Source organism: Cupressus sempervirens, chromosome 8 (genome assembly GCF_028749045.1).
Source record: "Cupressus sempervirens isolate cs-2001-9-10 chromosome 8, ASM2874904v1, whole genome shotgun sequence".
In the NCBI taxonomy this organism is placed as follows: Eukaryota; Viridiplantae; Streptophyta; class Pinopsida; order Cupressales; family Cupressaceae; genus Cupressus; species Cupressus sempervirens.
In genome coordinates this window covers 69,035,598-69,061,375 of record NC_143125.1, presented here as the reverse complement: position 1 = coordinate 69,061,375, position 25,778 = coordinate 69,035,598, and the positions used below count along the sequence as shown (strand labels likewise).

General features: G+C 35.5%; 3 pseudogenes; all 3 read right to left on the bottom strand.

The window, feature by feature from the left end:
* Positions 1–9,095: 9,095 nt before the first annotated feature.
* On the bottom strand, positions 9,096–9,551 carry LOC149541658 (vacuolar-sorting receptor 1 pseudogene; annotated as a pseudogene).
* On the bottom strand, positions 9,529–9,865 carry LOC149541657 (vacuolar-sorting receptor 1 pseudogene; annotated as a pseudogene).
* Positions 9,866–17,038: 7,173 nt separating this feature from the next.
* Positions 17,039–17,920, bottom strand: LOC149541656 (vacuolar-sorting receptor 1 pseudogene; annotated as a pseudogene).
* Positions 17,921–25,778: the final 7,858 nt, after the last annotated feature.

Below are 25,778 nucleotides of genomic sequence, written 5' to 3'. Positions count from 1 at the left end.
ATAATTTCTTCTTTTAGTACCTCCTCTCAAACTCCACTCCGAACTGCCTTTTACAATGCCAAAAATCTCCTTAAATAGACCTCGGAGGGTTAAGGACTAGGAGTACATTCTAGAAAGTACTAGTACGCATCCACCGACCAAATATAAGGTTCTGAAAGTTGTGGTAGAAGTTGGCACAAATCTAGAAGAATCTAGAAACGGTAATCGAACTTTTGGGAGGCATAACTTTTGAACTATAGCTCCGATTGACAAACCGTTTATATTTATGGAAAGCTCTCAAAGCGCTCTAGCCCTTTGGACTAGCTTTGCTCGTACCCCATTTTTCAGCCCTTTTCAAGGTCATTTAATGCCCCTAACCTGACTTTGAAGCATTCTTAGGAGGTCTCCAAAACTCGAAAAACTGCAATAACTTTCAAACCGTGGGGCCTTTTGACCTGATTCTCTTTTTGGAATCCTTTAAATCACAATTACATTCATCTGGCCAATTCACACCTTCTAGGTCACCAAAATGATGGCCAAATTGCATGCTCCTATTTTTTTGGGATTTTCTAGCACATTGATAGTTGAATTGTGAGAGTTGGAACCTTTATTTGACCCAAATGGGTATCCAAAAATGTAAAGACATAAAATAGAAACTAAGTCTAAGTACATTTTTTTTTGGGTGACATAGGATTGCCCTTATACTTCTGGATGCTCCTACATTAGACACCCAGGGTAGATTGAAAAGTGACCCTATCACTTTATGGATGGTAGAGGAAATCCCAAATGGGAAACCTCAGCTGCTGAAATCCAAGTTGAGTCCTCGATCGACCGTCCTTTCCATTTGACCAAATACTCTTCATACTGCCTATTTCTAGTACTCCTACCCACACGATGATCTAGAATGTCTTCTATCTCCTCCTTCTTAGAAGTAGGAATTAGACATGGCTCTAACACCAGCTCCTCATCGACACCATCATCATGATACTCTATCAAATCTTCAATGTTGAAAATGGGAGAAATGTGAATACCATCTGGCAGCTCCACCTCATATGCATTTCCTGAGTCATGTTTCTTCAAAATTTTGCAAGGGCCAAATTTCTTCATTTTCAGCTTGTTGTAAGTATTGGATGGAAATCTTTCTTTTCGTAAGTGCACGATGACTAAATCTACTACTTGAAATTCCTTATGTCTTCTCCTTTGATCAGCCCTAGCTTTATACTCTTGATTCATCTTGGTAATGTGTGCTTGAACCTCCTCATGTAGACGCTTGATATGTTCAGCAAATTCCTCAGCTTCAGCACTTGTCCTCTCCGCTTGTTCTATATTTCTCAATTCTAGTGCAGTCCTTGGGCTATTCCCATATACAATTTGGAATGGTGATTTTCCAGTACTCCTATTTATAGAGTTATTGTAAGAAAACTCTGCCTGTGGTAGAATCAAATCCCATCCCTTCAGCTTATCCCCAACTAAACATCTCACCAAATTGCCCAAACTTCTGTTTACCACTTTTGTTTGGCCATCAGTCTGTGGGTGATGCGTGGAACTAAATTTCAAGTGTGTTCTCAAATTTTTCCACAATATCCTCCAGAAATACCCCACAAATTTAGTATCTCTCTCAGAAACTATGCTCCTTGGAAGACCATGTAGTCTTACCACCTCTTTGAAAACCAAGTCTGCAATATGGACAGCATCATGAGTTTTGTGGTATGGAATGAAATGTGCCATTTTGGAGAACCTATCAAGCACCACGAATACTGAGTCATTACCCCTTTGTGTCCTTGGCAATCCAAGAACAAAATCCATAATTATGTCCTCCCATGGCCTTGATGGAATAGGCAATGGCTGATATAGGCCAGTATTGTGACTAAACCCCTTGGCAACTTGACAAACCTGGAAACTTTGTACAAACTTCTTCACATCCTGTGAAATTTGAGGCCAAAAATAATGTTATCTAAGAATGGCAATGGTCTTATCTCAACCAAAATGTCCTGCCATCCCTCCACTATGTTTCTCCTTAATCAGATTTTCCCTCATGGAACTCCTTGGAATGCACAATTGACTGCCTTTGAACAACATGCCATCCTAAATCAAATAGTCTAACCACTTGGTTCTGTCTACAGCAACAGGCTCTTTACAAGCTTTCCATGCTTCAGCAAAATCAGGATCCTCGGGGTACAAATTCTTGAGTTCATCAAACCCAACTACTTCAACCTGCATTACTGTAGGCAACAACTGTCTCCTACTTAGTGCATCTGCAACCCTGTTAGATTTTTCACTTCTATGCTTCAACACAAATGTATAACTCTACAAGAACTCTACCCACTTCATATGTCTCTGATTCAATTTACCTTGGCTATTTAGGTACTGTAATGCTTGATGATCAGTATACAAAAAAAACTCTTTTGGCAATAAATAATGCCTCCATTTCTTTAAGGCCTGAACTATTGCATAGAACTCTTGATCATAAATACAATACTTCTTCTTTGCATCATTCAATTTTTCACTAAAATATGCAATAGGCTTACCTTCTTGGCTTAACACAACCCCAATAGCACTGCCACTGGCATCACAATCCACATGGAAAACCTTTCTAAAATTTGGAAGTGCCAACACTGGTTGTTCTATTACCTTCTTCGTCAACAATTCAAAACTTCTCGCAGTTGTTGCAGTCCATTTGAACTCTTTTCTATCCCCTCTTATTGTATCAGTTAGGGGTGCACATATGCCACTAAAATTCTTAATAAACTTCCTCTAAAAACTAACCAGACCATGAAATGATCTTACCTCAGTAGCAGACCTTGGAGTAGGCCATTCGAAGATGGCTTTTACCTTCTCTGGATCCATTTTGAGACCTTGAGGTGATATAACAAACCCCAAATAGACTAACTCCCTTTTTGCAAAGTTACACTTCTTCAGATTAATTAACAGTTTCTCTTCCCTTAGCCTTTCTAGGACACTGTTAATATGCACTAAATGTTCTTCCAAATCCTTGCTGAAAATTAAAATATCATCCAAATAAACAATAACAAATTTTCCCAAGAACTTCTTAAGTACCTCATTCATGAGCTGCATGATAGTGCTTGGGGCGTTTGTCAATCCAAAGGGCATGACTAACCACTCATAAAGACCCTCCTTGGTCTTGAAGGCTATTTTCCACTCATCTCCTTGTCGAATCTGTATCTAGTGATAACCACTCTTCAGATCTATCTTTGTGAAGTACTGAGCTCCACTCAAGCAGTCCATAATATCATCCATCCTTGGCAAAGGAAACCGGTACTTGATGGTGATCCTATTTATAGATCAAGAATTTGTACACATCCTCCACTCTCCATCCTTCTTTGGTGTGAGTACTATAGGTACTGCACATGGACTCAGGCTCTCTCGAATCAAGCCCTTCCTCAACAACTCCTGAACCTGTCTATTTAGCTCCTCTGTTTTAGTAGGAGTCATCCTGTGAGCAGCCTTGTTAGGCAAACTAGCTCCTAGAATTAGATCTATCTGATGACTGATTTGCCTTACTAGTGGCAATCCATCTGGAACATTATTAGAGATAATATCTCCAAACTCCCCTAGTAAATCTGAAACTTCAAGTGGCATTTCACTACTACCTTCTTTATCTTTCCTAGGAATCAAAGCATAGCACATATGCTGATGTTTCATGCCATCTAAAAACTTCCTTTCATTAAGAAGACAAATCCTAGCACTGCTACATACCTTTTCACCTTCCTTTTACATGGGCTTCAATTTGTGGCAAACTCCATCCTTTGTCCGAGAGTATGTGTTTACATGTCCATCATGTACTGCATGTCTATCAAACTACCATGGTCTACCCAACAATAGATGGCAAACATTCATTGAAATAACATCACAGAGAACTTCATCATGGTAAATCCAAATTTAGAATTTCACTAAACATTGTTCACTTTCTAGGACCTTATGATCATCTTTTATCCAAGCAATCTGATAGGGCTGGGGATGTTTCTCCCTCTTGAGCTTCGGCTTAGAGACCATCTCTTCTGATACCAAGTTATCAGTGCTACCACCATCAATGATCATGTCACAACATGTATCCTCACACTTGCATCTGGTATGGAACAAACTCCTCTGTTGTCCTAGTTCAATCTCACCACTTAGTATGACTCTTTCATTTACCAAGGGATCTCCTATTTTTTATTCCTCTGAATGTGATGATTGTGCATCTTCATCCACATGAGAAACCCTAGCTTGGCCCTCAGCTCTCCTATCTGTCCTTCCTTGTAGTTGAGGGCATTCAAAGGCACGATGACCTTCTTCATTGCAATGGAAATAGTTACCATGGAAGCCTCCTCTTCCTTTTCCACATCCTCTACCTCTTCCTCTTTGATTTCCAAAGTCTTGATCATGGGAGTGGTTGAAACCCTCATTCCTCTGGTTCTTGCTAGTACCCACATTTTTATTTTTCTTTTGGGTTTCATTGTGGCCTCCAAATAACCTACCGCTTCCCCTTCCTCCTTGACTGTGCCCTCTTTGTCTTCCTTCAAACCTTTTATTTAGCTTCTCTTCAACTCGTAGGGAAAACTGGTATGCCTCTTCAATGCTGGGCATTCTTACAAGACTTAAATCCTCCTGGATGCTAGGTCGCAACCCACTGATATAACGAGCAACCTTCTCCTTATTTGCTTCTGCATGCCCAACTCTAATCAAGAGTCGGTAAAATTTCTCTGTATATTCTTGGACTGATCTTCCTACTTGCTTTAACCCATGCATCTTCTTAAACAAATCAAGCTCGTAGTCTGCAGGAATGAACTACTTCATCAATTTGTCCACCATGCGATCCCATCTTGTGATCTTCTCCTTTCCTCTTCTATTTCTTTCCAATTGGACCTCTTGCCACCAGATTTTGGCATGGCCTTTCAGTTTGGCCTTTGCAAACTTAACCCTATCTGGGTTCCTGATATCCTCATACTCAAAGTATTCTTCTAGTTCATTGATCCAATCGATCAACTCATCTGATTTCAGATTTCCTAAAAATACACCCACTTCAATTGTGGGTCTTTTCCCAAACTTAGTAATGGCCCTAAAAAGCATTTCCTCTGCATGATTCAGAACTTCCCCATCAAATTCTCCTTTTGGCTCCATTACTTCTTCTCCATTGTCATCCTCACTGTCGTCACCTGCGACAACATTTGCTCCTCTATGGAGCTCCTCTTGCAATGCCTGTACTTGCCTTTGGAGGGCTCTAACCTCCTCAAGATTAATAGCTCTATCCCTTCCACCATGCTCTCTTCATGGAGGCATCTTCTAACTCAAACCCACAACCACACAGTCTTGGTGCAAATTGCCTCACAATCGGTGCTTTGTCTACACACTCAAGAAAACCCACTCTGATACCACTTGATGGGGACACGACCCAAGAATAGAATGGACACAATAGAAAAGGAAAATTGTATTAACTGAGAAAATAAGCTAGTACAAATAGTACAGAGAAAATAAACTTCAAAACAGTCCCTAAGGGCTTACAATAGCATAAATCTGGAGATAATTTCTCCTTTCAGTACCTCCTCTCAAACTCCACTCCGAACTGCCTTTTACAATGCCAGAAATCTCCTTAAATAGACCTCGGAGGGTCAAGGACTAGGAGTAGATTCTAGAAAGTGCTAGTAGGCATCCACTAACCAAATAGAAGGTTCTAGAAGCTGTGGTAGAAGTTGGCACAAATCTAGAAGAATCTAGAAACGGTAATCGAACTTTCAGGAGGCATAACTTTTAAACCGTAGCTCCGATTGATGAACCATTTACATTTTTGGAAAGCTCCTGAAGTGCTCTATAGCCCTATGGACAAGCCTTGCTCGTCCCCCATTTTTCAGCCCTTTTTGAGGTCATTTAATGCCCCTAACCTGACTTTGAAGCATTCTTAGGAGGTCTCCAAAACTCAAAAAATTGCAATAACCTTCAAATCATGGGGCCTTTTGACTTGATTCTTTTTCTGGAATGCTCTAAATCACAATTACATTCATCTGGCCAATTCACACCTTCTAGGTCACCAAAATGATGGCCAAATTGCATGCTCCTATTTTTTTGGGATTTTCTAGCACACTGATAGTTGAACTGTGAGAGTTGGAACCTTTATTTGACCCAAATGGGTATCCAAACATGTAAAGACATGAAACAGAAACTAAGTCTAAGTACATTTTTTTTTTGGTGACACAGGATTGCCCTTATAACTCTGGATGATCCTGCATCACATTCATTTTTTCCATGATGAAAGAATTTTTTAGCAACCAATTTTCTCCATGGAAATATTTTTTGAGTGATCATGAATTTTGTCCATGATAGAAGAATTCCATGAGAACCATTTTTCCTTATTTTTTCATGTATTTCAACTTTTGGATATTTTAATGGTGAATCGAGACTTAAACATTTTTTGATTGATTTTCTTGCTTTCTTATTCTTTTGGATCTAGAAATAGACACCCTTTCGGCTCTTTATCAACTAGAGCTCACTTTTTCCCAAAATAGACCTTCCAAAAATAGACTTTCTAAAAATAGTAAGTTCTCCCAAATTCAAAATAAGGTCAATCTAAGAGGTAGTGAAATTTACGAAAAATAGAATTTCTAAAAATAGTAAGTTGTTCCAAAGTCAAAAACAAGGTAAATATAGAAGGCAATCACATTTACTATAAATAGACTTACTAAAACTAGACAAGCTAAAAACAATATGTCAAGACATTAAATTCCTAAACAAGAAAATGATTTCTAGTCTTAGAGCCACATGGAAAATACTTTTTAGACATGGCCAATTTTATCAATTCTCATTCTGTTGGTGTTTGAAAATGTTACCTATTTCCAATTACCCTGATGAGAACAAGATGCATCTAGGGGTAGCTAACTCCCATTATCAACACATCCATTCAGACACCAGGCCAACTATAAGGCTATACTCCTTTTGCACTTCAGGCTCTGCAAAACCTAGGCGGGTGGACCTATAGATTCTTTATATGGTACCAGTTGTCAAAGCATACACTGAATCTAATGCAAAGCAGATAGAAACCCTTATTTCTCCTAATAACTTATGAAATAACGTATATCTGCATTAGCTAGACGCAAAACAATGAAATTCATAAGCTGAGTGAGGGCATTCTGTTTAGAGCTCTTCAACATGAAAGGGAAATTCATTTCATTAAAGATGTTGATTCAACAAAACTTCAAAAATGCAACAGTATAACCAGTGATCCTATAACTGATCAGTGCCTACTCCATTGGGCAATTCCATGAATTCAAAACATACATCTGTGACATCAGGGCATATCTCATATACCCAGACATCAGATCTATCCAACCACCTTGTGATTCAGACATCAGTATTCATTTAGGTCTCATTCTCACAAAATATCCTTCTCAAACAACCAGTAACCTTGTTTAAACATATTGAGCATTTACTTGGCCCTTTGGTCCAACAGAAAAATACATCAAACATACAACCTGAAAGGGATGCAAATGGGTCTCAAATCTTTGTTCCAAAACCACATAAGACTTACAGATTGCTGAGACAGGAGACAAGAACCAAAACAAAACTAGTGAAATTGTTGCTCATATGTATTCCTTTCCTTGAAACTATACATTCAGATGCATAAAATTAAAACATGAAACCACCTACTATCTCAGAACTATCTATATTATCTCTACAATGCTATTCACATGAGAGTTCTGCTAAAGAAAATGGTGTCACAGTCATGGAAACATGTCAAAATACTGGAGTCAATGGTCTCACAGTGCAAAAACTGGAATCCCCAATGGTATCACAGCAATGAACTTTTTCTTCCCAAAAATTGGAACCCACTGGTTTCTCAATGACAAAAACTGGAACGCTTTCAATGGAAGCAAGAAAGAAAGATATAGAAGAGAAAGAATTCCCGGATCTATTCTGAAGATGACAAGTGTCCACTTGAAATTCAATCTTCTGTAACTGAATAACTTCTTCCTTCCATCTCCCATTCTGATTTGATTTTGTTTCATCATTAATCTGTAACAAACTTGCAAAATATCCTTGCCTAATGATGAAAACCTTTTACTTGCCAAAAAATCTGATTGCCCCATAAAAAGCCAGTGAAAATGAGTTTTTACTGAGTAAATCAGAACAAATTCGACCCTAACTGCGTTTCAACTATCTTTTTACTGATATTCAGGTCATTACCTTGACAAAAAATCAAACTGAACTTCCTGGTCTGAATATAGTTGCAATTCAAGTACCTGATAGAAAACCTCGTGTAGCTCAAACTGACTGATACCTGTGCAAAAACTAATTCCAGAATCAGAAAATTCATCTTCTCACAATTTCGGCGATATATGATAAGGCATATTTTGGTTACCGGAAGCGCCTGAAACTGCCATTTGAAAAATAGTCCTCTGGTAGAGACATCAGGTCTGCATATCTTTGAATTTAAAATCCAAAAATTTATAATAATCTAATGTCTTAACATTAGAATTAAAAGCCTGCTTGATTTTAAAAACTAACATCAATTTTCAACAAAAATAATAATAAAATATTATTATTTTTAACTCTGCACATTTTCCTGACCCTTTGAATCCGTGGTCAACCTTGGTTTGACCGGTGCCACATATCACTTGCTGATTGGTCTGCCCGATTTGCCCCATCCGCCACGTGTCATCTTCTCGCTAACTCGCTATGTTAATTCTCACGCATCTTGTGCTTGGCGAGTTAATGACGACCCTCCGATTTGGACACGTGTCTTCATCTCCTTGCATCCAAGTTTTGGGTGCCAACTCATCATTATTGCATGCTCATTCAAAATATCTCCATTTGCGCACCAACTGGCAGTCCACGGCGGGCCCCTCCCCTCGAGCTCGTGCCTTCAAAAGGCTCCTGCCTCAATTCACATCTTATTACGTGTGTTTGGGTATTTAAATACATAAAACATACCCACATTTTATCAATGTGGGATAATTGTTTTTATTGCTCATCGCCTTTTGTTTGACTGTGGTTGGAAACGGCTCGCTGTTCTTTTAAAATTTATTGGAACGTACAGCTCCTTTGTCAAGTTTTCCTCTGTATTGTATGTCATTAATAATAAGAGCGGGTAATATTGTGACATCACCATGAGATCCATGTCCAACCTATTTATCTTGCTCAGCTTTCAAAATAGAGTTTTCAGTATCGGCAATGGGATCCCCCATGCACTTTTCTACCTTCTTCCTGTCCAGACCAAGAGATTCGATGACACTATCTGCACATTTTTTGTTATATTTTTTGTCCTTCATTGGACACATGATGCGGAAATCAGTAACGTAATCCCACCAAACCCATGGTCTGCTATCCTCTTTAGCAACAGTAAAAACACACAATTGTCTCAAATTTTTAGTCACCACATCTCTCCCATCATACCCCCGATTGAAGTCTTGTTCTGGATCAGGTGAATAGGATCTTTCATTATTAATGCATTGAGCTTTGCATTGCTTGCTCACTACAAAGGCTTGAGGGTAGTACCACGTGATATAGTGAGGAGTAAATTGTGTGTACCCATTTTTCTTAAGAATTTGAGCAGCTCCTTTGAAATTCTTTAAAAACTCCATCTACATATCACACTTCAATCCACATTCATCATTGCTATTTGTCCACAACTCATACTCCACACATTCATCTGTGTGTGGAACAGACTCTCTCCAGTCCAAATTAATATTGACCATATTCCTCTTACTAATAGCATCTTTCAGTTTGTCACCTAAATTCTTCTCAATGAGTGCAGAGGGAATAGTGATATTCTGTTCATAAGCTGAACCACCTTCACCAGGCAAATCCATAGTTATCAAAGATTCATCCTTGTCATCAGCCACAAGGACAGCCGCTGCCCCAGCATTCTGAGCATTCCAGACTTTCAAAGCAAAATAGCAATTTTACCATGTTGCAAATTTTTAGCCCATGACGAATCTCCAGTCAAAAGATTTTAATTGTCGAACATCCATACTTCAAAAATCCTGCAAGCAAACAATGTTAAAAAACATAAACTGGGCTCGGATTCGGCATCATAAACTAGGTTATTGATCACTTGGGCTTCTAAAAACTGGGATATAGGTTCTTTTCCATGAGGAGAATGGAATTCTATAGTTTGGGCTCTTGAGGAATCACAGGGCACATTTGGCGAATTTCCGAAAACAGGCACTTGGAAATTTTGACTAAGAAATGTGTCAAAAAGTAATTTTTTGGCAAATGTGCGGACATATGAAACTATGCAAATGGATTTATCATGACTTGGGAACTGGCATACTTGAAGGATTTTTAGGAGACAACACAATGATATAATCCATTTAGGCTCACCAATCATGGGATGAGAGTTATAACGTGCCGAACAAGGATGTGAATCAATCTGGATGCCTTAGCCGTAACCAAACAATGCACACTGGGTTTTTGATCATGTTAGCAAACTGATCAAATGGATTCGACATGATCTCAAAATTTGAACATATGAATTATCTTACCCCTAGAACATAGTGCAAAAAGAAATTCCTCATTTGGATCAACTGGGTCAAAGATATCATTGGTCGAACAAGGCTTCCCAAAACTGTGAACAACTACACAAATGTACAAAACAGTAACTGACCAACTTTGAGGGGTTCGAAACCTAGTCAAACGAATATGAAAAGACTTGAAAGCTGAAACATAGGTTCTTTGTTATGGAAACTAAACACTCCCAAAGTGGCGGGTCATGACACATTCCTGGGTAAAAGATATTCAAATGCAAATTGGGCCTCTGGTCGCTATTTGACACTTGGGCAGAATTGCAAATTTTGACACTAGCTTAAAATGGCACTTCACAGAATGATTCGAGATGGAAAAATAACATTGTGGATCACAGGCATATGTCAAATGAAAGGTGTTAAGCCACTCAAACACCATCTAGGCCTCAAACTGACAATTGGCTACATATGCATAAAAGGCACTTTAGGGCATGATTTTCTCAAAATTTTCTAAATGTGACTGAAAATAGACCATGCAATTTTCAGTCCCAACAGTGGCTCTATCTGGGGATGCATGCCCCTTGCGGGCATGGCAAGGATTCAGATCTCTGGAGGAAGCAGACCATTCCCAAAAACTTCAAAACTTCCCTCGAACATCTTATTGAAAGCAAGGAAACAACTACCTCTACTATGTACAAGCGATGACCCGGGGCCACCGAACTTCAACAAAATTGTTTACCCCTATCATAAACCTGATTTTCATTCCTTTCATCATGAGGTAAACTGAAATTATTACTTACATCAGCTTCACCAATCAGATTAATATTCTGAAATGAATCACTTAGCAAAACTGACTCTACAACTTCACTTTCATAATGCATATAAAAGCTTACTTCATCTTCAACCGTTAGCTCATTATGAAAGTTCTGATCAGCATGCTCAAAAATATTAGACTGAAACTGAAAACCTTCTCTAACAAATGACTCATGCATGCTATCATTCTTGAATATGAAGGCTTCATATTCAACTCTGGGAAAGGGATCACACATACCTTGAAAATGTGTATCCTTATGCATAACCAGATGATATTCAAATGAGCACTCTGACTCGTACTCACACATATCATCAACATCAAAATCTAAAACTAATCCACAATATTCCATTGGTTCTTCACAATCAGCAAACAGATTAGTCTTCGCATTAAAATATTCATCATAAAACTTAGTACAAGATGCATGTTGACTTTCAATAATAACTTTGTCAAACATCTTGTCATCTATCTCATTAGATGTAGCATCATAATCACTTTCTCTGTCAAACTCAGAAGAAGAACATTCTGATCTCTTACAGCAGTAATATGAAGTATCATCATCAAACTTATTCTCTGCTAAAACTGAAACTTCCATGTGTTCTTCAAAAAGAGGATTGATAACTCCATGCAAAGCGCCTTTGTAGACATTAGGACAAGTAATGTGCTGATCAACATCAAAGTCCTCACCATATAATGGATTAGTGAAAACTTTAAAATCATTTCTAACATCACTGTCATGGACACTTTCAGCATATGAAGAAGAAAAATCAGAATCATATGAAGACTCAACATCCACTCCGTCAACGAAGCATGTAGAATATAGATCAAAGTTACTTTCATTGTCTCCATATAGGTGATTCAAATGTCTTGCAAGCAAATCATCATTTATCTTACCAATAGGTGCTGATGCATTAATCTCAGAGTCAATCACGTACTGATCATCATTACACTCATCCTCAAAGCACTCTTCTACACAATTAGGTAATACGTCTTTATGGATAACCTCTTTGTCTTCATATTGTGTAGACACATTTTCTTCATAACTTTCAATCTCAAACTGATTTACACAATTCTGAACTAGACACTCACTTTCAGATTTAAGAAAAGAATTCATACCTTTACTAGCAAAAGAACACTCACTTCCATCATTGCTCTCTTCTTCCCAATCAGCATCTGATTCACATGAAGACGGACACATACTAGCACTATCCTCTTCTTGACTTGAGTAATAACTCTCATCATCAGCTTCATATGACACCTCTTGATAATATATTGGATCAGCAACATCATTATCACTTGGACGACAACTCTCCGCTTTATCATACTCACATTGATATGATTGTCTTTCAACTTCAGATTTAATAATGTTCTCAACATGATGCAATCTCTTAACGAGATAATTCATTTCTTGCCTATCCCATTGGTGAAGAGAATGCATCTCTACCGCTGAAATATTATCAACATATGAGCTTAGTTCTTCTGACTGTGACTGAGATATATATGATTTACATTCTTTATATTGTGTCATCTTGCCATGACATGTTGGATCAGCAATTTCACCTTTATCTCTTGATAGATAACTTCTGGTTTCTTCCTCCTCATACTGAGATGAATACCTTTCCTCTTCCTGATTTATTATGTTTTCAACATAATGAAAATTATCAAAGGGAAAATGAATGGCCGGATTTATACCTTGCATGGAAGACTCATCAAGTGAATCAAATCTATCAGTTGCTGTTGTAATACCATAAACATGTGCATTCACTTCAGCAATAGTGGAATCATTTCTTCTTTGCAACAGAGAGATTTCATGTTCACATGTTTTTATTTTTGAATCTTCAACAAAACTATTTATAACAGCAGGAGTGCTTATTTGCTGATCTGAAATCGAACACTCCTTATGACATTGACTTGTGCTTTGCACCTCATATTGCCAGCCAATGTTTCTAGAGAAGTGACTCCGGGTTAAGCCATATTTTATGTTATTCTCAATCTCTATAGCTGTCATGAATGCATGATGCAAAGTTCTAGGTTCCTTATCTCTCAACAAATAGTTCATCTTCCTATCAAAAGCACCGAGATAAACCACTAAACACATTTGATCATCTGGCTTGTAACTTTCAGGAAATTCACTCAAAATCTTTGCAAATCTGATATTAAATTCAGGAACTAACTCACCATTCCTGATTTCAATTTTCAAAAAATTATCAAAATATTCAGAGATGCTTACTCTTTCCCCGAACTGCATCATGAAGGCTGACATTAATTCATCACCAGATGAAATTGAACATGTTGGTAAAAAAAAAAACCAGTCCCTAGCATCATTTTTTAAAGTCTGAACAAACAATTTCATCTGAATGTCTTCATGAGCAATTTCAAAATCACCAATCAAGTCACTAAACAACTGAACATGATGACTGGTTGAAACTTCATGGTTCCCACCAAACTTAGGCAAATACTTTCTAAAGTTACAAGGCATAGTATTCGGGAAACCATGAATACCATTAAAATTCAATGGCATATACCTCCTAGTAGAGATAGATCTAGGAACTTCACTAACAGGCTGCATACTAGATGATATGAAACTTGATATTCTTCAACTCAAGACTCATTCACCATTAAATACTTTCAGAATTCATAACTTGTAGCAAATTTTTCACAACCGTCTACCAGATGAATGCTTCAAATACACTTCACAACTTCAAAACAACAATTGAAACTCGTTCTAATGAAGTGCATAAAACTTATCAAATCATTCTCCTCTTCTTAGTGCTAAAACTTCACTTGATGGAGAACACATATGTGGAACTCACTTTCATTGAAAAGAAATCATATGAAAGCATAAAATACCTCAAGTGTTGCTGCATGAAACCACTGATCTGCTGATTGGCCTGGTGCTAATCTGAATTCTTTACACGACTGATCAAACCTTACAGAGTCACCATTTTGTTGAGGAGAATTAAATGACATCACTGCTATGATTCATCTTTATCATTACAAATTTTTATAACAGCAAATCAAACAACACTTACTAGTCAGAAACTTATAATAGATCTCTCTTCTGCTTGCAAATTCACCTAATTTTCAGATCTGCTTGATTCCATTGAAAACTCTTGAAAACCATTTATACATTACTGATCTACAATGATTTAGAGATCCTTTAAGTAGAGTCGCCACTCACTATTGTGAGAAATATTTGAAACAATGATTTATAACATGGCAGATCTGAACTGAAAATTCAACTTGAAAATTTTGAAAGTCACCAAACACCTTGAAGAGAGACACACTTTTGATCACAATTCTGACTCTGAAATTACAACAGCACTTTGAAAACAAGGTCCGGTTGAATTGATTGAAAATAAAACTTGAGGAGAGCACAATATGAACTCAACCAATAAGTCACTGTTGCAAGTGGATAAAACATACTGGGGTGCATGATTTGGAGTAAGAAAACTAGAAAGGACATCAGAGAACTTACTGCTGAAAATTCTTAATGCACTTCTAATGTTGTATTGAATCTCTTCTTTTCAAATTCTCAAGGTTTGTCTTGAATCTGATCCAATACATTCCCCAGCAGAGTCGCCATTTTGTTGGTGTTTGAAAATGTTACCTATTTCCAATTACCCTGATGAGAACAAGATGCATCTAGGGGCAGCTAACTCCCATTATCAACACATCCATTTAGACACCAGGCCAACTATAAGGCTATACTCCTTCTGCACTTCAAGCTCTGCAAAACCTAGGCGGGTGGACCTATAGATTCTTTATATGGTACCAGTTGTCAAAGCATACACTGAATCTAATGCAAAGCAGATAGAAACCCTTATTTCTCCTAATAACTTATGAAATAATGTATATCTACAGTAGCTAGATGCAAAACAATGAAATTCATAAGCTGAGTGAGGGCATTCTGTTTAGAGCTCTTCAACATGAAAGGGAAATTCATTTGATTAAAGATGTTGATTCAACAAAACTTCAAAAATGCAACAGTATAACCAGTGATCCTATAACTGATCAGTGCCTACTCCATTGGGCAATTCCATGAATTCAAATCATACATCTGTGACATCAGGGAATATCTCATATACCCAGACATCAGATCTATCCAACCACCTTGTGATTCAGACATCAGTATTCATTTAGGTCTCATTCTCACAAAATATCCTTCTCAAACAACCAGTAACCTTGTTTAAACATATTGAGCATTTACTTGGCCCTTTGGTCCAACAGCAAAATACATCAAACATACAACCTGAAAGGGATGCAAATGGGTCTCAAATCTTTGTTCCAAAACCACATAAGACTTACAGATTGCTGAGACAGGAGACAAGAACCAAAACAAAACTAGTGAAATTGTTGCTCATATGTATTCCTTTCCTTGAAACTATACATTCAGATGCATAAAATTAAAACATGAAACAACCTAATATCTCAGAACTATCTATATTATCTCTACAATGCTGTTCACATGAGAGTTCTGCTAAAGAAAATGGTGTCACAGTCATGGAAACATGTCAAAATACTGGAACCAATGGTCTCACAGTGCAAAAACTGGAATCCCCAATGGTATCACAGCAATGAACTTTTTCTTCCAAAAAACTGGAACCCACTGGTTTCTCAGTGACAAAAACTGGAACGCTTTCAATGGAAGCAAGAAAGAAAGATATAGAAGAGAAAGAATTCTCGGATCTATTCTGAAGATGACAAGTGTCCACTTGAAATTCAATCTTCTGTAATTGAATAACTTCTTCCTTCCATCTCCCATTCTGATTTGATTTTGTTTCATCATTAATCTGTAACAAACTTGCAAAATATCCTTGCCTAATGATGAAAACCTTTTACTTGCCAAAAAATCTAATTGCCCCATAAAAAGCCAGTGAAAATGAGTTTTTACTGAGTAAATCAGAACAAATTCAACCCTAACTGTGTTTCAACTATCTTTTTACTGATATTCAGGTCATTACCTTGACAAAAAATCAAACTGAACTTCCTGGTCTGAATATAGTTGCAATTCAAGTACCTGATAGAAAACCTCGTGTAGCTCAAACTGACTGATACCTGTGCAAAAACTAACTCCAGAATCGGAAAATTCATCTTCTCACAATTTCGGCGATATATGATAAGGCATATTTTGGTTACCGGAAGCGCCTGAAACTGCCATTTGAAAAATAGTCCTCTGGTAGAGACATCAGGTCTGCATATCTTTGAATTTAAAATCCAAAAATTTATAATAATCTAATGTCTTAACATTAGAATTAAAAGCTTGCTTGATTTTAAAAACTAACGTCAATTTTCAACAAAAATAATAATAAAATATTATTATTTTTAACTCTGCACATTTTCATGACCCTTTGAATCCGTGGTCAACCTTGGTTTGACCGGTGCCACATGTCACTTGCTGATTGGTCTGCCTGATTTGCCCCATCCGCCACATGTCATCTTCTCGCTAACTCGCTATGTTAATTCTCACGCATCTTTTGCTTGGCGAGTTAGCGACGACCCTCCGATTTGGACACGTGTCGTCATCTCCTTGCATCCAAGTTTTGGGTGCCAACTCATCATTATTGCATGCTCATTCAAAATATCTCCATTTGCGCACCAACTGGCAGTCCACGGCGGGCCCGTCCCCTCGAGCTCGTGCCTTCAAAAGGCTCCTGCCTCAATTCACATCTTATTACGTGTGTTTGGGTATTTAAATACATAAAACATACCCACGTTTTATCAATGTGGGATAATTGTTTTTATTGCTCATCGCCTTTTGTTTGACTGTGGTTGGAAACGGCTCGCTGTTCTTTTAAAATTTATTGGAACCTATAGCTCCTTTGTCAAGTTTTCCTCTGTATTGTATGTCATTAATAATAAGAGCGGGTAATATTGTGACATCACCACGAGATCCATGTCCAACCTGTTTATCTTGCTCAGCTTTCAAAATAGAGTTTTCAGTATCGGCAATGGGATCCCCCATGCACTTTTCTACCTTCTTCCTGTCCAGACCAAGAGATTCGATGACACTATCTGCACATTCTTTGTTATATTTTTTGTCCTTCATTGGACACATGATGTGGAAATCAGTAACGTAATCCCACCAAACCCATGGTCTGCTATCCTCTTTAGCAACAGTAAAAACACACAATTGTCTCAAATTTTTAGTCACCACATCTTTCCCATCATAGCCCTGATTGAAGTCTTGTTCTGGATCAGGTGAACAGGATCTTCCGTTATTAATGCATTCAGCTTTGCATTGCTTGCTCACTACAAAGGCTTGAGGGCAGTACCATGTGATATAGTGAGGAGTAAATTGTGTGTACCCATTTTTCTTAAGAATTTGAGCAGCTCCTTTGAAATTCTTTAAAAACTCCATCTGCATATCACACTTCAATCCACATTCATCATTGCTATTTGTCCACAACTCATACTCCACACGTTCATCTGTGTGTGGAACAGACTCTCTCCAGTCCAAATTAATATTGACCATATTCCTCTCACTAATAGCATCTTTCAGTTTGTCACCTAAATTATTCTCAATGAGTGCAGAGGGAATAGTGATATTCTGTTCATAAGCTGAACCACCTTCACCAGGCAAATCCATAGTTATCAAAGATTCATCCTTGTCATCAGCCACAAGGACAACCGCTGCCCCAGCATTCTGAGCATTCCAGACTTTCAAAGCAAAATAGCAATTTTACCATGCTGCAAATTTTTAGCCCATGACGAATCTCCAGTCAAAAGATTTTAATTGTCGAACATCCATACTTCAAAAATCCTGCAAGCAAACAATGTTAAAAAACATAAACTGGGCTCGGATTCGGCATCATAAACTAGGTTATTGATCACTTGGGCTTCTAAAAACTGGGATATAGGTTCTTTGCCATGAGGAGAATGGAATTCTATAGTTGTGGCTCTTGATGAATCACAGGGCACATTTGGCGAATTTTCGAAAACAGGCACTTGGAAATTTTGACTAAGAAATGTGTCAAAAAGTAATTTTTTGGCAAATGTGCGGACATATGAAACTATGCAAATGGATTTATCATGACTTGGGAACTGGCATACTTGAAGGATTTTTAGGAGACAACACAATGATATAATCCATTTAGGCTCACCAGTCACAGGATGAGAGTTATAACGTGCCGAACAAGGATGTGAATCAATCTGGATGCCTTAGCCGTAACCAAACAATGCACACTGGGTTTTTGATCATGTTAGAAAACTGATCAAATGGATTCGACATGATCTCAAAATTTGAACATATGAAGTATCTGACCCCTAGAACATAGTGCAAAAATAAATTCCTCATTTGGATCAACTGGGTCAAAGATATCATTGGTCGAACAGGGCTTCCCAGAACTGTGAACAACTACACAAATGTACAAAACAGTAACCGACCAACTTTGAGGGGTTCGAAACCTAGTCAAACAAATATGAAAAGACTTGAAAGCTGAAACATAGGTTCTTTGTTATGGAAACTAAACACTCCCAAAGTGGCGGGTCATGACACATTCCTGGGTAAAAGATATTCAAATGCAAATTGGGCCTCTGGTCGCTATTTGACACTTGGGCAGAATTGCAAATTTTGACACTTGCTTAAAATGGCACTTCACAGAATGATTCGAGATGGAAAAATAACATTGTGGATCACAGGCATATGTCAAATGAAAGGTGTTAAGCCACTCAAACACCATCTAGGCCTCAAACTGACAATTGGCTACATATGCATAAAAGGCACTTTAGGGCATGATTTTCTCAAAATTTTCTAAATGTGACTGAAAATAGACCATGCAATTTTCAGTCCCAGCACATTCAAAAGAGGAGACCTTTGATGATTAATCCCAATACTACCAAGAATTAAGGCCAAAAGGACAAGACCAAGAGACAAAAAGTGGGTCTCCATTTAGAATGTGGTGATGGTGTTAACACCTCACAAGAGGTTCTCTAGCTATTACTATTAGTTTGGATGAAGTCATTGAAATGCCAAAATGGGATCTCAAAAATCTCACTTTGGATCAAATTATCATTTTGTAAATATTTTGGAAAAGAAGAAGAAACATGACAAAATGAGAACAATGCCAAGAAACTATCTCTTGCTCCTACATCTTGATTATGGAGATAATTGCACATCAATTGTGAAATCTTCATATGTCATCTTTATATGACTTATCTAATATATAGGTCTTCTTCTTCACTACTACCTTAGATAAGTCATACATTAGAATTGTGTACATCAATACATAAGATAGTCCTAATCAACACATTTTATGCAACGTTACTTTGTAGCTTAAGTATCTTTGTCTACAGGAATCACCTTCATTTTACCTCTAATATATTCATGAGAATCTTTAGGTAAAGCTTTAGTGAATATGTCATCAATTTAACAATAATGAGATCAAAGAGTACACAAGAGTTTGACTTCATAGTTCAAAAGATAGACATAGTATAACATAAACACTGTCATGGCCCTGACAGTTGTATATCTATCACCTTGGAATCTGAGAATAGTTTACTTTTTTCGATAATTTGGTACTTGTTAAGATAGTTTAATTCTAGCATTATTATGTTAAACTCCATGAGAATTCAGAGGTTGTTAAATCTAATTCTTAGAACATATGATTTTATACTTCCAATTTTGTGTTATATTTAGAATCTTTTATCTGAATCAATCTGGATTCAAGACTCAAATTTTATTAATTAATGTTAGTATGGTTTCAATTTTACCTTAGTCTAATTTGTACTTTTAGTTTTATGTATAAGGTGGCTTTAAATTTTGTAGCACCTTGAATCTGTTGTTTGCCAGTTTCTAAGTATGTATATATATATATATATGTATATATATGTATACATATATATACATATGTATATATATGTATGTATATATATATATATACATACATATTTTGTAGCACCTTGAATCTGTTGTTTGCCAGTTTCTAAGTATGTATATATATATATATATATATATATATACATATGTATATATATGTATACATATATATACATATGTATATATATGTATACATATATATACATATGTATAGATATGTATACATATATATACATATGTATATATATGTATGTATATATATATATACATACATACATATATATATGTATACATATATATATACATATATATACATACATATATATACATATGTATATATATGTATGTATGTGTATATACATACATACATACATACATACATACATATATATATATATATATAATTGTTATGTATTCGTGTGCTTGTATTTATATTTATACAATTTGTAAATTATATGTATACATATATGTATACTTATTAATTAGTAAGCAATATTAATATTACCTAGGATTAATCTTAATATTAATATTAATATTGATACAAATATTAATGTTAGATTAGTACCTAATACTATGTTAGAGTGAGTTAGTGCCTAAACTAACCTATGGCATGGGATTTAATTAAGTCATAAACTAAAAACTTAGCCTAAGTCTATCAATGCTTAAACTAAAAACTTAGCATGGGTTTTGGACTTGGCAAATGGCGGCAACGATAGTGGGTTTTAATGGTGGCCAGGTTCTTTGAACGATGAGCTGGTACTACTATGCCATGTGTCGATAAGCTAAGGAATGAGGTTTTTATGGTTTTGCTTGTTGTTATTAGCATTGATTTTGCATGTTGCCTGAGTTCGGATCACTATTGTTGGTTTTCAGTTGGGGTTATGAATGCTCTATTGAGTGAGTTTCTCTGGGTTTTCATGGGGAAATTGATGGCCATGATGGAGTGTATTGTTCCTTACTTACCTTATAGAGGTTCACATTTTCATTTTCTTTTTGGTTTCTATCATTTTGTGGCTTCATTTCTTTCTCAGATAGCACTACTTAGAAGATTTCTCTGGTATCTCTGTGTCTAGATTTTGGAAGTTTGAAGGCTTGGGGCTATGAATTTGGAAAGAGAGGGCTCTCCAGGTAGCTTGGTTTAAGTTTTCTTCCACATTTTTATAGGCAGGGGGCTTTTCTTTAACTCTTTCCTATAGTTATTATTATTTTTCATTTAGATTTGTCAATATTGAATTTATCTAAATTTGTTATGTGGATAAACCTAGATTTGGGTGTGCGAATGAAATTACTCTGTGTTGTGTGTTGTAATTGGGTTGATGATGTATATTTAAGGCAAATTGTTACCCTATTCTCTCTCTCAGTTTATTATTGCATTGTTATATCGATAGCATGTTGTATAAGGTTAATAGTTTTATATAATGGGTATCGACATTCGAGAATGGGCATATGCAGAGCATGGCACTGTGCACAATGCATAGCTCTGTATATATCCACAATCGAATGTGAAGTGTAGAGTTGCATTTTGAGTTTTATTAATATTTGGGTTTTGTCCCAAACATGCATTTTCACTAAGATTGAACTCGGTGAGAAACACATGCTTGCGACAGCAAGCAAGCATGCATGTGATTTTAAAAAAAAAACATATGATTGTCATTTGTTATTAAATTGAGCTCTATGTGTTTTAAGCTTTGGGTTTGTTATTTTGCTATTTTGGTTATATGTGACTTGGCCACAGCCACGAGATTGCAGCCTATGAATTCACAACTATGAACCAAGGGCATAGACGTAAAACTAAGGCTGAGTAATTTTGTCAAACGGTTGCTTGATATTCATATCATTGTTATATTATTGAATGGTTTAATTGAGTTGGGTTTTGGAATTGTTCTCGAATATGGTCGAGGGTTTTAGGCAAGATGTTTTACAACAATTTTTTATTCAATAGTACAGTTATAGTCATTATGTTAAAATTTTTGGTATAATCATGTGCAAAAGTTTTGGTGTCGACCATTAGCAAGATTTTGGGGTTTTGGGTTTTGCAATGCACAACCAATCTTATAATGAATAGGAAGAGATGTGTCTTTGTTCTTGATAGGTTTTTCGATGTGTAAAAAAATAATATCGAGTTTTTTTTTTTTTTAAATTATGTACATATTATTGTATGAGTCGATGTTTTGTCGATTGTGCTTGATGTTTGAGTTCATAAATAATTGCATAAAGTTTTATTCGATAATTGCAAACTATAGATATGTTGTTATCTGAAATGGAAAGAAGCATTTTGTTAACAGATCTTGTAGATGAGTAAAATTGGTATTAGGGGCACTATGTGTGTCGCAGATTCAAATAGTAGGGTGTTGTTTTTGAATTAGAAATTGTAGTTATTTGGTAACAGCAAGTAATTTGATTTACAAGCAGAAAAGTTTATTCATCTATTTTTATTTTGACTTTAAATTCATAAGGTTATATATATATATATATATATATATATATATATATATATATATATATATATATATATATATATATATATACATGTATTAATATATATGTATTCCCTTATGTATAGATTGTTAGAGTTTAAATTTATATTAACAGTCAAGAGGTTACTATGATTACTTATTTAAATTTAGTGAATTTGGAAAAATTAAATTATTTACTATTTAATTAGAATATAGTTGTTATGTAGTTGAAAAGCATGGTTACAAATATGGTTTCATTTGGTACTTTGAAAGATTGAAAAAAAAAATGGTTTCATATGATATTTTTGTTTGTTGGTGCACTTGTTATATTGAAGCAAATGAAAAAGTGTATTAGTTGGAATTGGAAAAATAATCTAAGTTTTCTTCCAACTAGTATAACTCGAATTATGTGTATGTTAGATTATGCAAGTTGGTCCTTTAGATTGGGTGGCTGTCATAAAGTGAGTAACTTGTGGTGATAGAATTATGTTGCCGGATGCCCTCCGACACTAGTCTAGATCCTTATGGGAAAGTTTATGATAGTTATTTAATTAAGTGATAGTATTTAAAATTTCATGGGTTGGAAATCATATAATAAGATAAGAACATTATGGTTGCACCTAACATATTGAGTTCTACGAGTGGCTGAACGTAGATTCTTATGTTGACACCCATGGACTACTGGATCATTACCTTGTCATATTCTATGCGAATTTATTTCTGCATATCTGTATGTAAGAAATTATGTACTTGCTTTATAATTTGAATTTGAAAAGAAAATTGTATTTTCAATACTTCTATTATTTGGATTATATGAATATAGTTTTGTCATAAAATCTAACATCCATGTTTTGCTGGAGATCTTATCGATTTTATTAGTGTTACTAAGCCCTGTTTGTGTGTGCTGTGGTTGTACTATTTTGGATTTCAGGTTTGAGATAGGGTTGGTTATGGACTTAGAAGAAATGACTTTTTAACATTTTGAACCAGTGTTAATTTGAATGTATTATTAAAAGTTGTTGAATTTTTTATAAGAGTATAGTTATGTTATATACTTTGATGTAATATTTTGAAATGTTACATTACCGATTATGAGTACTTTACTATACCTATTGTATAAAGGTTATTATGTAATGGAGATTTTTTATAATTAAAAAAATTGTTTGGGATTTAATCTTTTTTGTATGTTTGGATTATCGTTGTATGGTTATTTTATGGTTTTGTGATGCTTAGGATATTACAAACACATTCAAACCATTTAGTGTCATGTACTACATCTATTATTATTTTTTTCAGTGGTTGTTTAGTTGGAAAAAGTTTTGAATTTCTATAAAAAATGAGTCATAAGCTTTTGGGGTGTACTCTTATTGCAAAGATATAATCATGAAAAACTATTTTTACCACTAATGTCAAAGGGTGATATTTTTGGTATTGCTAAATATTCTTGTCTATTAGTGTCAAATAGTTAGTCATATATATAGAAAAGTTAGTCAACCATTACTGTGACCAAGATAATCTATATATGTTGAATCATGTGGAAGACTTGTAAATATTCATGTATATGCGAAGCTCTATAGGAGACAAGAATGTCTTCGGTAACTAGTTATCTTTAGTATAATCCAAGTGCAATGTATTTTGAGAAAGTTAGTCCACATATATTATGATTCATGTAGAAGGAACTAAGGAAACTGATACCGACCTACAACAACAAGAAAACTGATGACTAAGCAGCATAAAAAGTATGTGTTGAGCACTATAAAGTTGATATAAAAGTAAAAAATAATACAAAATTTTAGGTAAACCATTTGAAGCCAACATAGATAGGAAATTTAATATTTTTAGAGGTTGTTACAAAGATTTTTATGCACTTATGATGTGGATCATAGATCCCTATGAGAGGTGATCAACCAATCAAAGGAAGAGGGAAGAGTTTAGAAAAATATTTTGAAATCTTTAAATAGGTACATCCAAAACCTATTTTTATATAGAGAATAAGAGAGAAATATATGTGTGTGATCATAGAGAATATCAAAGGGTGAAAAAATGAACATTTTGAAGTAGGATTCAAAGGAGTTAAGTTATGATATTTCATGTAAGAGAGAAGTTGTGAAAAACAAAAATAGTGAGCTTATGAAGCAATCAAGAATAGAAAAAAGAGATATAAGATTGAAGATTAGATGATAATTGAAGATAGGAGATCCATAATTAGTAGTAGAGTGTAGACTGAAGGATCAACTACTAAATCATAACTGAGTTAGGGATAATCTTTTGAGAGGGTGGTTTTAAAAAAACTTTGTAAATCTCTTAACCAATTCCTTACATTATTGTAAGTATAAAATCTTCTCCCTAGGTAAGACCTAAGTATCTTAATACCCTTTAATAGGAAAGACCCCTCATAGGGTAGATCATCATAAGTGATCAAAATTGTACCCCTAATAGGTTAACCTTATTTGTGTAGTAGTGAAGATTTGTGGGTATCATCAAAACCCTAGCTTTACCTTCGCCTTGAAGGGTTTCTAGGTAATCAGATTTTTGTGTTATGTGTTTACATTTCATGCATATGATTGGTAGTTGGATCTACATTTTAAAATTTATGTTATGCAAGAATTAGATACGAGATAGAAAATATGGTGAATTTAGTAAAATTATTTTAAGGGATAAACATGTTAAAGATTGTGGTTCATCACCCTTCTTAGTATCTTAGTTTCCCAATTGACCTCAGAATAGTTTGGTTGGAAAGGTAAATAACAATTTGTTATGACATAGGAGATTTTTTCATATAAACTTTGATAATATTTTAAAGGCTAGTACTACATTTTTTTTCATAGATTTACCTAAAATTGTGAAGCCTACTAACATTGTGTGCAAAGAATGTATTAAGGCTAACGAGAAGAAATTTTCCTTTCCTATCAAGAAGTTCATTACCATAATGAAATTGCAGATTGTTCATATAGATTTGAGTGGTCCTACAAGAACAAAAGGATTCTACAATGAATGATACTTCATGATTTGTGTTGATTATTTCACTAGGATGATGTGGGTAGTATTTCTTAAAGAAAAGTCCAATGCATTTGAAAATTTTAACTTCTTTAAGAATAGAGTTGAGAATTCATCTAGAGCAAAGATAGAATGTTTAAGATTAGAAAAGAAGCAACAATAGCCATGATGTTTTAGTATGATGCATGCAAGACATTATAGAGAGAAGTAGTGGTGGAAGATCACTTATTCATAAAGTTATTGTAGATAATTCTAAGAAGTAT